Source organism: Sander lucioperca, chromosome 4 (genome assembly GCF_008315115.2).
Source record: "Sander lucioperca isolate FBNREF2018 chromosome 4, SLUC_FBN_1.2, whole genome shotgun sequence".
Taxonomy (NCBI): domain Eukaryota; kingdom Metazoa; phylum Chordata; class Actinopteri; order Perciformes; family Percidae; genus Sander; species Sander lucioperca.
In genome coordinates, this window is record NC_050176.1 from 24,962,719 (window position 1) to 24,976,200 (window position 13,482).

Below are 13,482 nucleotides of genomic sequence, written 5' to 3' on the forward strand. Positions count from 1 at the left end.
AAAGCTGCATGAGCTACTTCAAGCTGTGTATGTGAAATGATAGTGGAGAGGAGCTATGATCTGCAGCGACCTCAAACATGACATTATGGGGATGAACTTACTTTGTTAGATGAAGAACTATTCTTGTATGACACTTTCCTTTTATGTTGCAAAGCACAAACAGAACAAAGAGCAGACACAACGTCTTGTTAATGAACATAACTGCAGTTTCAGCTTTAAAACCGACTACTCCGGCATCTTTGCAAAGTAAAGCAAAAAGTTAAGTTATACTTGATCCCAGTGAGGAACTTCACTGACAGAAGTATTTCTAATAGTCTTCACCTGATACAACAGATATTATTTTTCAGATTAGATTTTATTATTAATTAAATGTATAATATGCAGTATTATCCTAAAAAACAATGTATAGACTATAGATTATAGAATACAAAATAATCCCTCTCAATCATCTCTTATGACCCACTAGAAGTGTATTGTGGTGTCTTTATTAGCAGAGACCCTGCCCTCTGCCCAGGTTCTCTTTTCTTCTCATTTTGTTGTGTGTTGGACATTTATGGGCATCAGCAAAGAGCCTTTGGGCCCCTCGTGGGTGTGTAACCCCCAGCCAATAACAGTGTGCAAATTGTGCAGCCCGTTCTCGTTCCCAACCGCCGCTTTGCCCCTCAGCATCTCATATTGATGCACAAATTTAACTGACACACACACACACACACACACACACACACACACACACACACACACACACCAGAGATGGGGACTCGAGTCTGAGACTCAGACTCGAGTCACACTTAAGTCGCACAAACAGCTGACTTCAGACTTGACTCAGACTCGACCCAAAAGACTTCAGACTTGACTTGCGACTCGACCCAAAAGACATCAGACTCGAGCTTCGAGACTCGTCAACAACCTGTTTTCATGCAATTATTGCTTTTTAAATCTAAATTCATTCATGTATTTCTATTTTCTTTTATTGGCGCATATACGTTGGGGAAATGTATGATCAGCTGCATGTCCCCTGCCCTTTGCCATAATGTGCAACGTAACGCATGCGTTATGCCTTATGTGCTCGCACTCGCATAAAAAAAAATATATATATTGCTATGGCGACACCAAGTTACCAACAGCTACATGCAAGGTGTGTGGCACCAAGATAAATGATGCTGGATCAACAACGTGGAACTTCATCAGGCATCTCAAAACGCACCCAGATAGGTCAGTCACTTGATAATGTAAAAGAGACGTTGCATTTAGCCTATATCATCACAGGTAACAAGCTAACCATCGCAAAGTGTTGTGCTAATGCTGGGAACAGGCAGATTGTATCTTTATAGTTAGTGGTTGCGGAGGCTCAGACATCCATGGTGCACAGGAGACAGGACGCACGGATCTATCTCCCCAGGAACAAACGCTGGGTCAGGGGGGGTAAACTCATGTGATGCGTAATTGATCCCGTGGATGATTTGTAGGCTATTAAGTGAACAAGGTGTACCCGGTCCACCAAACACTGGGCCATCTTGACTGTCTTAATTCTGCACATATTTCTGTTACTGTAGTCCTACTTACTATTTCATTATTTCATCCATGCGTGGCGCAGCAGATCCGTGCACACTGTCACCTGCCGTGGAGACGCTGGCCTCACTAACCTCTCCTCCTCTGAGTCAGATCTCCCTCACGCTGGACTCAGTTTCACTGAGCGTACTAACACTTAGAAAATAAATGTCATTACATCAGTGAGTTCAAACTGCTTATTGTGCGTAATTTGGACTGACACTGAGATGCATGTTGTTCTGTAACTGGTGTGGCGCTGCCACTATTCTCTTGATTTCCACTCCGACATTAGACATTTGTTTTTGAGTGAAAGAGACATTACATTTAGCATATATCACGACAGGTAACAAGCTAACCATCGCTAAGTGTTGTGCTAATGCTGGGAACAGGCACATTGTATCTTTATAGTTGTATCCATATAATGTGACAGACTTAGGTTAATATTTCACCAGGTCTGAGGGCTAGAGGGATGTGTTAAGTAGACCCCATAAAGTTATCCCACAACTGATTTTGATACTGTACTGTATGGATGGTAGCTACAGGACATGCTATGATACTGTACTGTCTGGATGGTAGCTACAGGACATGCTATGATACTGGACTGTATGGATGGTAGCTACAGGACATGCTATGATACTGGACTGTATGGATGGTAGCTACAGGACATGCTATGATACTGTACTGTCTGGATGGTAGCTACAGGACATGCTATGATACTGGACTGTATGGATGGTAGCTACAGGACATGCTATGATACTGTACTGTCTGGATGGTAGCTACAGGACATGCTATGATACTGGACTGTCTGGATGGTAGCTACAGGACATGCTATGATACTGTACTGTATGGATGGTAGCTACAGGACATGCTTTGATACTGTACTGTCTGGATGGTAGCTACAGGACATGCTATGATACTGGACTGTATGGATGGTAGCTACAGGACATGCTATGATACTGTACTGTATGGATGGTAGCTACAGGACATGCTATGATACTGTACTGTATGGATGTTAGCTACAGGACATGCTATGATACTGTACTGTATGGATGGTAGCTACAGGACATGCTATGATACTGTACTGTCTGGATGGTAGCTACAGGACATGCTATGATACTGGACTGTATGGATGGTAGCTACAGGACATGCTATGATACTGGACTGTATGGATGGTAGCTACAGGACATGCTATGATACTGTACTGTATGGATGGTAGCTACAGGACATGCTATGATACTGTACTGTCTGGATGGTAGCTACAGGACATGCTATGATACTGGACTTTATGGATGGTAGCTACAGGACATGCTATGATACTGGACTGTCTGGATGGTAGCTACAGGACATGCTATGATACTGTACTGTATGGATGTTAGCTACAGGACATGCTATGATACTGGACTGTATGGATGGTAGCTACAGGACATGCTATGATACTGGACTGTATGGATGGTAGCTACAGGACATGCTATGATACTGTACTGTCTGGATGGTAGCTACAGGACATGCTATGATACTGGACTGTATGGATGGTAGCTACAGGACATGCTATGATACTGTACTGTCTGGATGGTAGCTACAGGACATGCTATGATACCCTACTGTATGGATGTTAGCTACAGGACATGCTATGATACTGGACTGTATGGATGGTAGCTACAGGACATGCTATGATACTGGACTGTATGGATGGTAGCTACAGGACATGCTATGATACTGTACTGTCTGGATGGTAGCTACAGGACATGCTATGATACTGTACTGTCTGGATGGTAGCTACAGGACATGCTATGATACTGGACTGTATGGATGGTAGCTACAGGACATGCTATGATACTGGACTGTATGGATGGTAGCTACAGGACATGCTATGATACTGTACTGTCTGGATGGTAGCTACAGGACATGCTATGATACTGTACGTATGGATGGTAGCTACAGGACATGCTATGATACTGGACTGTATGGATGGTAGCTACAGGACATGCTATGATACTGTACGTATGGATGGTAGCTACAGGACATGCTTTGAATTCATAAGATTTAACAATACAGTGTTAGGGACAGATCAGATGGACAGAGACTTGAGACTTGACTTGGACTCGTGGCAAAAGACTTGAGACTTGACATGAACTTGCCCCTCAAAGACTTGAGACTTGACTTGGACAGGAGCTCAAAGACTTGAGACTGGACTTGGACTTCCAAAAAATGACTTGTGAACATCTCTGACACACACGCACACACACACACACACACACACACACACACACACACACACACACAGACAGGATGAAGCTCTGCATTCACACAAAAGCCGTCAATGCGAATCACATGGAGGTGTGGTTTTTAGTTGTGCTTTAGAATGTAACTGCCGTGAACCAATCAGAAAATGACGTTTTACTCCTCAGATTTACTGCTTTGTTTGGCGCTCCCTCTCTTCATTCACTCTCTAGCTCACTTGACCGTGGCTGCTCTCTCTCTCTTTCTCTCTCTTTTGGCTCTTGAGTCCAGGAGGGGCCAACTTTGAATGCTGCATTTACAAACAGTAAGCAATACTTACTACATATTATACTTTAAAGATCTCTAACGTTGAAGCTGCACTAATTAATATTTTACATTAACAATGGATCAAATTAGTATGTGTAATGTAAAAGTGTCACTTGTATAAACCTTGTATAACCGAATAGCTTCTCTCATCTCATTGTTTAGGTTTTACAACCTCCAACTTCACTGCTTGGGTCAGTCTCACCTCTCTCAACCCTGTTTCCAGCCACAGCAGGCAGCTGCTTTCAGCAAGAAAAACTAGGATAAACCCACTGTACACTACCTACCCAGTGACAAAGGATGACTTTCGAGACTAGCTACTGTAATTAGCTGGCAGCTAAAGACTCAGTTGTTGAAGACTGAAAAAGACTTGGAAAGAGATTACATTTTGGAGTTACATTCATCTGGTTATCCAACCCTGTATCCGAGAAATTACTTATATATACTAATAATTTGCAACAGCAAATTGTCACGTCCTTCGTCAGCAATTTCGTCAGTTGTTTTAATCGGTTGAATCTGATGGAGAAGGGAAAAGATAAAGAAAAGGGGCCAACAGTATTTCTACAAACTAATAACAATAAACAACATATATACATATGACTTGGCAGCCTAAGACTGAATTATACACCGACAATGCACAACCCCCACTAACACACCTGGACATTGTAAATTGTCCTTAAGCCCTAAAGCATCCCCTGCTTTATCGTCTATTTTAAAATAAATGGAACCATAATTTAGAAAGTAAACATCATGCAGTATTGAAGAAGACTTGAAACTAGCAATTGAGACCATAAACATGTTAAGAAAATATTTACTGAAGTAAAAAAATCAAATGAGAAGTAGGTTAATTTCCCCATAGAGTTCTATAGTATCAGACTTCTTTTAGCAACCAGTGGAGTCGCCCCCTGCTGGAAATGAGATAGAATGCAGGTTAAAGGCACTTCATCATTGGCTTCACTTTTCGGGCCTGGAAGTTGCCGCTTGGTACGTTCTAGCATAAGTTCATACAAAATGTCCACACGGCTGCTGTCAGCCTGAAAAGCCACCCTATTCTTTCCAAGGAATAGCACTGACCTGAACTTGAGTTCCAGAACATCTGAGCTTGGCAGGCAGCATTAGATAAAAGGGCATTGATTGGGGTGTTTCTTTCGAGCAGAGATCTTTTAATAGCATCACTGTGCAGCTTAGACTTCTAATGATCTTTACCTCTAGATATTTGAAGAAGTGTTTTTGCAAACAAAATTCAGAAGAGAAAATGGGAAATGAATTACTACAATATCTTGCAGAAAACAGAAATACAGGCACAGGAAAACTTTCAGATGTTTATAAAATACTGCAAAAATTAACAATTGTGGAGTAAATCAAAAGAAAAATGGGAAAAAGAGTTATCCATAAATATCTCAGGCGAGGCCTGGAAAGACTCCTTAAAAGATAATTTTGAAACAACACAGTGTTATGGGCAGCCGTCCCCTGTCCTGCCTGGATGTCTTTTCCTGTGTGTCTGTCTGTGTTGTGTCTTGTCTGTGTTTGTTTCTGTGTGGAGTACTGGAGGCGTGGTCCGTGATCTGAGTCAAGGGGCGTGGCCGCATCAACTCTGCTCAGCCGATCTCCGCAGCTGCAGCTCATTCATTCCTCATCACCTGCAATATTTAACCCGGGCTGATCTTCCTGTCGGCGCCAGTTCGTTAACCTCAACCCATGTGGTAACTTGGCTCTAACCCTGACGTATTCTAGTTGTTCCTGTGATTCCTTGCTGATACCTTGTCCTGTGTTCTCACTCTAGTTTCCGCTCAGTCCTGCTGCAATCTCCACGGCGTCTGCATGCTCCAGTCTCACCTGCCAGCCTCCGTCTTCACTTCAGGAACCCACCAGTGATCTCGCCTCAGCCGGTCTCCTCTTGTGCTCCGAAACTGCCCAGACCAGTCTGGAGCTTCCCGGTTTAGGAACCATTGTCTGTCTCCTTGAGTACCTGTTGCTCAAATAAACCTTTTAAGACTATTACTGTGTCTGTGTGATATCTCTGCGTTCTGGGCCAAGACAAAACCTTAACACACAGTCAAAACATTGGAGAGAATTTGCTTGGAAAATAAGTCAGAGATTTTTCATGACACCTCATATTTTTGGAAGAATTTCTCTGGTAGCAGGAGTTGTTTGCTGGAGGAAAGTAAAGCAAATCATACGGATATATTCTTAACATGTCCAGTAATAAAGTACTTTTGGGAGGAGGTGGAGAAGGCCATAAAGAAATTATTGATATTAAAGAATCCCTGACATTAGAAAATTATTTGGGTATTAACACACAATTCAAGATAAAAGCGAAGGAGCAAAATATTTTTAATATGTTACGTCTTACCGCACTGAAGCAACTGACAAGGACATGGAAACAACCGAAAGCAACAGAATTACATCTATGGTACAACACAATAGAACAAGTATTTGGTATTCGGTATGTTGTCAGTGTATGTTTTTTTTTATTTCTTTTTTTCTTTCTTTTTGTGTTATTAAATAATATAAATCTGTAAAAAGTGCAACAGAAAAAAATAATATAATAACGGTACGGTATACTCAATAATTACTTAATAATTAGGGGGTGCGCTCATGCAATGTCACTGAAGCTACTGAATATCGAACTGGCTATAAATAAAAAGCAATAAAGGAGAAAACTTGCCATCGGAAAAAATGTAATCAAAGAACAAGGTCAGATAAGGAAAAATTATAATAAAAGTTGAATTAAATGATTTCATAATTTTTTTTTTATTTAATAAAAATGATAAACCCTAAAGTATGTAGTCAATTGTAGTTATGTTATAAAGTGTTTAATTGGACACCCTCACCTCAAGCTTCAGGTTGCGTCTACGTACGTTTGACACTGCACAGAGCCGGCGCAGAATTTACCAAAGACCAAAAAAATGAATGAAAAAGGATAAGTTTCAGAAGGAGCAGGCGGAAGCATACAGCTTATTAGGTCCTGCCCCTACTTCACAATATCATAGTATTACAAAACAAATAGATATGCAAATACAGCATACAATCTTTCAGGTCTTACAATAACTTACAACAATACCTTCATATTACAATTCCGTTCCTGTATTTCGGTCTATTCTTTTCTGTATTGGTCAAGTAATGATGTCTTTAATCTATTTTTGAACTGAATGATATTATGGCTCTGTTTGATGTCATTGTTCAGTCCATTCCATAAGGTCACCCCACAAACTGAAACACACATACTTTTAACAGTAGTTCGCCCAAGAGGTTGTTGGAAAGATCTAACTGCCTCACAGTTTTCTGCTGCCTTTAAAGACTCAGTGCTGTACAGTATTGAAGATTGTAATCTTAATGTGGAGGAACTCACCAACCTTTTTGACTCTACTTGTACTAAGATACTCGACTCTATTGCTCCACGGAGGGAGAAACGCACTAAAGCGCTTACAGAACCTTGGCTAAATGACTATACCCGCTCTCTCAGACGTACCTGCAGAACTGCTGAGAGAAAGTGGAAGAAGGACAAACTTCAAGTGTCGTTTCACATTTTAAAGGACACCTTACATAAATACCAGGGAGCAGTAAAATCTGCTAAAACTCATTTTTTATCTCACCTGGTTGCTAGTAACACCCAGAGGCCTCAGGTTCTCTTTAAAGTGTTCAACTCTCTTGTTAACCCTTGTGAAACTGACCGTGCTGTGCCATCCATATTGTTGTGTGAAAACTTCCTGAAACGCTTCATAGATAAAATTGTTAGCCTGAGCTTTTTATCCCCTGCTTTTACCAGTGACCCCTCTGTTCCTTCTTTATGCCCAGCTGTCTTCCAGCAGTTTGAGCCAGTTACATTACACGTTCTCTCGGACGTGGGGTCCACTTTAAAAAAACATAACATTTCTTTCCACTGTTTTGCAGACGATGTAGAAATCTATTTGCCTGTAAAAAACAATGACAAGGACACTGTCCAGCCTTTGTTGAACTGCTTGAGTGATATCAAAATTTGGTTGGGTCAGAATTTTCTCTGTCTCAATGATAATAAGACTGAAATTGTTGTGTTTGGTCGCGCTGTACATTTTAGTGCCTGTGTTGATGCTCTTGGTACTTTAGGTTCCCATATTCGACCTTTTACCAAGAATCTGGGTGTGATTTTTGACAGTGCTTTCAAATTTGATAAACAGATAAGCTCTGTTGTTAAAACCAGTTTCTTTCAGCTGAGACTTTTGGCTAAGGTTAAGCCTTACCTGCTACGCAAAGACTTTGAAAGAGTCATACATGCATTTATTACGTCCCGTTTAGATTACTGTAACTCTTTGTATGTTGGATCAGTCATCCCTTCGTCGGTTACAGTTAGTCCAGAACGCAGCAGCTCGACTTTTAACTGGGAAAAAAAAGTGCGACCACATCACACCGGTTTTGGCCACGCTCCACTGGCTTCCTGTTTGTTTCAGGATCAAATTTAAAATTGTATTAATTGTTTTCAAGATCTTAAATGGGTTGTCCCCTTCTTATTTATCAGAGCTTTTACATGTCCACACACCTGTCAGAGCACTGAGGTCTTCCAATCAGATGCTCCTCGATGTGCCCAGATCCAGGTTAAAAAACAAAGGTGACCGAGCCTTTGCAGTGGCTGCTCCAAACCTCTGGAATGGTCTACCTATTAATGTAAGAACAGCTCAGACCATTGAAACATTCAAGTCCTTGCTTAAGACCCATTACTATGCTTTGGCTTTCAAATCAAGTTGAGCTTTGATATCTTGACCTTGTTGTTGTGCAGTTGGTTATTTTGTATTGTATACTGTGTATTGTTTGTGTATATTATCTCATTGATTTTGAACTTTGTTAAGCACTTTGGTCAACTATGGTTGTTTTTAAACGTGCTATATAAATAAAATTGAACTGAACTGAACTGAACTGAACATACAATGAGCTCTTAGATGATATCCTCCGTCTCTTTCATTAAACATTGCGTGTATGTTACAAGTTTAAATTATTTTCTTTAACTTTAAACATAAATTGTGCAGTTTTGAATTTAACAATGTCCATAAATTTCATTAAATATGATGTTTAATTAAGCAAATTTTAGGAGAAAAAAAAATGAAAACTATAAACTAAGTTGAGTTAGGAAGGGAACTGTACATGGAAGTGTTTATGAGAGAGGTGAGGCAGGGAAATGTGTTTGGGATCTCACCACTGCCACGGGCTGAAATAGAGGTAAATAGATGGAATTGCGATTCAGACAGCAGTGGTGGCCTAATCAATTGCTTTTCAGATGCTTGTGTTACTGCCCGGGCATGTTAAACACTTGTCTGTGCCTTCATGCTTTTTCCCAATGGGAGATGCTACTGCCGAGCCTCCTCCTTCTTTCAAATGATGCACGATGCTGTCAAGCCAGCCATATGCTGACCAATTGAGAGGCAAACCACAGATGTATACTGTTGCACTTAAATTCAAATGCACTAGAGAGTTTACAGTTTTCTTTAGATGAGAACAAATGGGGACAATGGACAGCTCATTAGGTACAGACAAAGAATCAAGCTGTTACCCTCAGACATCTTGACTTGATGTCATTAGCTCTGAATAAAAACAAATTATACAAATGTCCTTGCACCAGGCCACAACTTTGACTTGTGCTTGATGCACCAAATCTTCATCAACGTCCAAGAAATCATACAAACAAGTCACTAAGACAGATCCAAGTCATAACGGGTTAAAGATGCATATAAAAACCCTTTAAGGATGTCAACATATGAGTCACATAAGACACATTTTAACTTTTCTTAACCCTGTCCTTTGTGAAGGAGCAAAACATTTTTTAATAATTTTTTATGTTTGTGTTTACTGAGGGGCAAATTCACAAAAGGATTGTGCGGCTCTTGAGACCACTAAAACCTGCACAAATAAGACAAAAGAAATGTATAATTCTCAAAGCACCTGCAAAGGCTGAAATGCACCCCTGCAAGCAAATAGCATCTCAGTGCTCCTGTGCTATTTGCACATACTTGAATCATATATTATGCAGAAACGTGGTACAAAATTGTCCCCTTTCTATGCAAATAGATATTGTGGCAAAAAACAGTCTAACGCTGTGTTTCCACAGGCAGCTGAAGTAACAGCAGAGCTGAGCGATTCAATTCATTCCCAATGAGAACAGCGGTAAAGTGAAATCTGCTGACTGCGGCGAAAGTGCCCGGATGTTCACCGCACTCCAACTGACTTGACTTGGAGTCAAGTCAGTTGGAGAGCAGTAGCCAATTAGAGGGCAGACTCACGAACGTGCCTCCAATATTTTCTCCCGTGTACACACGTATCCCTCAGGGTTGGTTGCTTGGTCCTCTCCTGTTCATCGTCTGCATGCTCAGTCTTGGTAACATCATATGGCATCATGAGCTGTGTTCGAAACCGTTCCCTATCATGGAAATAGTGCACTATATAGTGTGTTCGCCATTTTGTAGTGGTGATCGAATTCTCAGTGGTTAATTTTATTCACTATTAGTCCACTATAAAATACACACAATGCACAGCTAATTTGAGTGTACATATGATGTACCCTACATTTTACTCCCGTATATCACAATGCATCGCGGTCATGTTTTCCCGGAGGAGAAGAAGAAGCAGAAGCACCCACGAAAACTGAAAAGGAAAAATGGAGCGGGCTTTCGTTTCTGTTTTCGTTTCGGACAATGACGGCCACCCACTACACAGCACGTTCTTTAAACAGACAGGTTGAGGAGGTCCTTTGTCCCCAGGGCCATCCAGCTCTTCAATACCACACAAAGGGGGAGGGGAGAAATGGACTTTTCAGCCGGTTGGAGCAGAAGCAAAGTTTAGCTGTGAAATTGTTAGTCTGTCAGTAGGTTTACATTTAAAATTATTGTATTAATTTAACAATCTCTGCTACATTTTGGCATATTCCACAATATTTAGTGTTAACAGTGGATTCTATTTTTATTATCAAATTCCCCGATTCCATCTGAGTTTTCTGGATTACAGAAATCATAGGGCCATATTGTAGGTTGAAGTAGAGCACCCATGCACTAATGTGTTTGACTATAATTAATAATTACTTTTATTTGGATACATCGCCTGAGTATTTTCTCCATTGCTCACACCTCTAATATATCATGTATCTCATCTTTTGCAGTTTAAGTTGTAAAGCAGCTTGTGGCAACCTCCTAGGGATGGTAAGTAAAAGACTACTTGCTCAATGCTAGCACAAGCTGATTTGCATCATTGTAATTTTTTCAATGTGATATGTGCTAATTCTCTTTATTCTCCTTTTTATGATAATGGCAGTGCAAAGAATGTAGTTTGGAATTAGCTAGCAGGTATTTGTTGTTGCAACATTTTAGGCAGGCTCATGGGCACTTTAGGGGCAGTTATCGCTATCCATGTCCATACACAGATTGACCCTGTACCTTTAATACATGGAGTAAGTTATTAAGTCACACATACAAAAGTCATGGAAAACATCAAGTTCCAAACCCAGTAGAAGGGTCTACATTCCAGTGTCATGTGTGCTCATGCAGAGAACTAGCAACTGAAAGAGCTTTTTTCCAACATATAAATGGACATCTCAGGCATGATTAAACTGTTCCTTGTATGTTTGTAGGATGCACATTTAAAACTAATGTTTATAGTACATTCAACACACACAAAAACAGGAAACATAACCAACATTCATTGAAAGATTTTAAAGCCAATGTCATCAATACAAGTCAGTTGCGTCAGTCAATCAATTGTGCAGATGGGCCTACAGAGTCTGTGGATGCAGATAATGAAAATGCAGATTGATCTCATTATGTGGCGTATGTATGACACGCCAATCCGTATGCCATTTTTGCGTGTTATCAAGACGCATAATTGCTCCGGACTTTCACCCAGGAGAGCAGGGATCGCGTCCTGCGTGTGGTGTTTATTAGTCTTTTTTTTTTTTTTTTAAGCCTTCCCCAATGTTCTTTTCCTAAACTCAACCGTTTATTGTTTTCCTAAGCATGTGACGTTGGTCACCGTCGTTTTTTTTGTGTTACTAAAGCCTTTCCCATGTTCTTTTCCTAAACCCAACCTTTTTTTTTTTTGCACGCGTGTGACGTTCTCGCGATAGCACGCAACGCCATGTGGTGTGTATGTTTACATCCGCTGTATACAGCGTAGACATACACGTGGATAGCTCAAAATGCGTACAGATAACACTTTAGGAAAGTGGCGTTTATGTTTACGCAAAGTCATGATGCCGTGTTGGAAAATGAAACATCACTATTTGGAGCACTATCCACAAATGATTCGTTGCTTTGGACCTCTAATTGCTCTGTGGACTATGAGATTTGAGGCTAAACATAGCTTCTTCAAGCAGGTCACACATCATACGAATTGCTTTAAGAATATAACTGGTTCACTAGCTATTAAACACCAGTTCATGCTTGCTTACCACACACATTCCTCCAATCTCAAGAAGTCACTCTTAGAGGTCACAGATGTCTCAATCATGCCTGTTGATGTCCTTAGTGAAGGAGTAGTGTCTGCTCTGAACCAGAGATACCCAGATGTGACTGAAGTTCATATAGCAACAAATGTGTCTTGCAGTGGTTTACATTACAGTGAGGGGATGCTTATTGTACACAGATCTGTAGATGGACTGCCTAAATTTAATAAGATCATTCAATTGTGCGTTCTGAAGGACAAGTTGTGTTTTCTAGTGAAATATGTATGTACTTGGTATAGGGAGCATTATGGGGGTTTTGAGCTGTTTGCCTCACCCACTAGAGAGGTTGCCCTAATTGAACTTGAGGACTTGGTGGACCCTTATCCCCTTGTGGAATACATGGTTCGGGGTTTGCGTATGGTAATGTTGAAAAGATTCAACATCGTTAAAGGTTAGTGTCATTGTTAAATCCAAATAGTATGAGCTCTTGATGCCAGACTTACATAATCTCAAACTGTTTTTTTTTTTTTTTTTTTATCACAAATATAACTAATTTATTGTTTCTTGTCCTCCTCCCTTTTTCCTGCTCTATATTAAAGGTGTTGCAAAATGGCAAGTCCGACTGTCCTGCGGATCATTTTTGGTGACGCGTCTGACTCTAGAAAACTGCACCTTCCTTCTGGAATTCCGGCATCAGTGGAAGAACTACATGTGCTAACAAAGACATTCTTTCAATTGAAAGAGGACTTCTGGATGCAATACATGGATTCGGATTTTAATGAGTTCATGAACCTAACTTCAGTGTTTGACATTCAAAACAAAAGCACACTGAAAATAATCTGTAATCCTATCTTGTCACCTGTGGATCCCTGCATCACTTTGTACACAGTAGACTCTTTTGGTGAGACCTCGGCTACCACTTGCTCAGGGCCTGAAACCCCTGTTTCGTCAATAGCCTCATCCTGCAGTGACGATACACTGTACGCATCAAC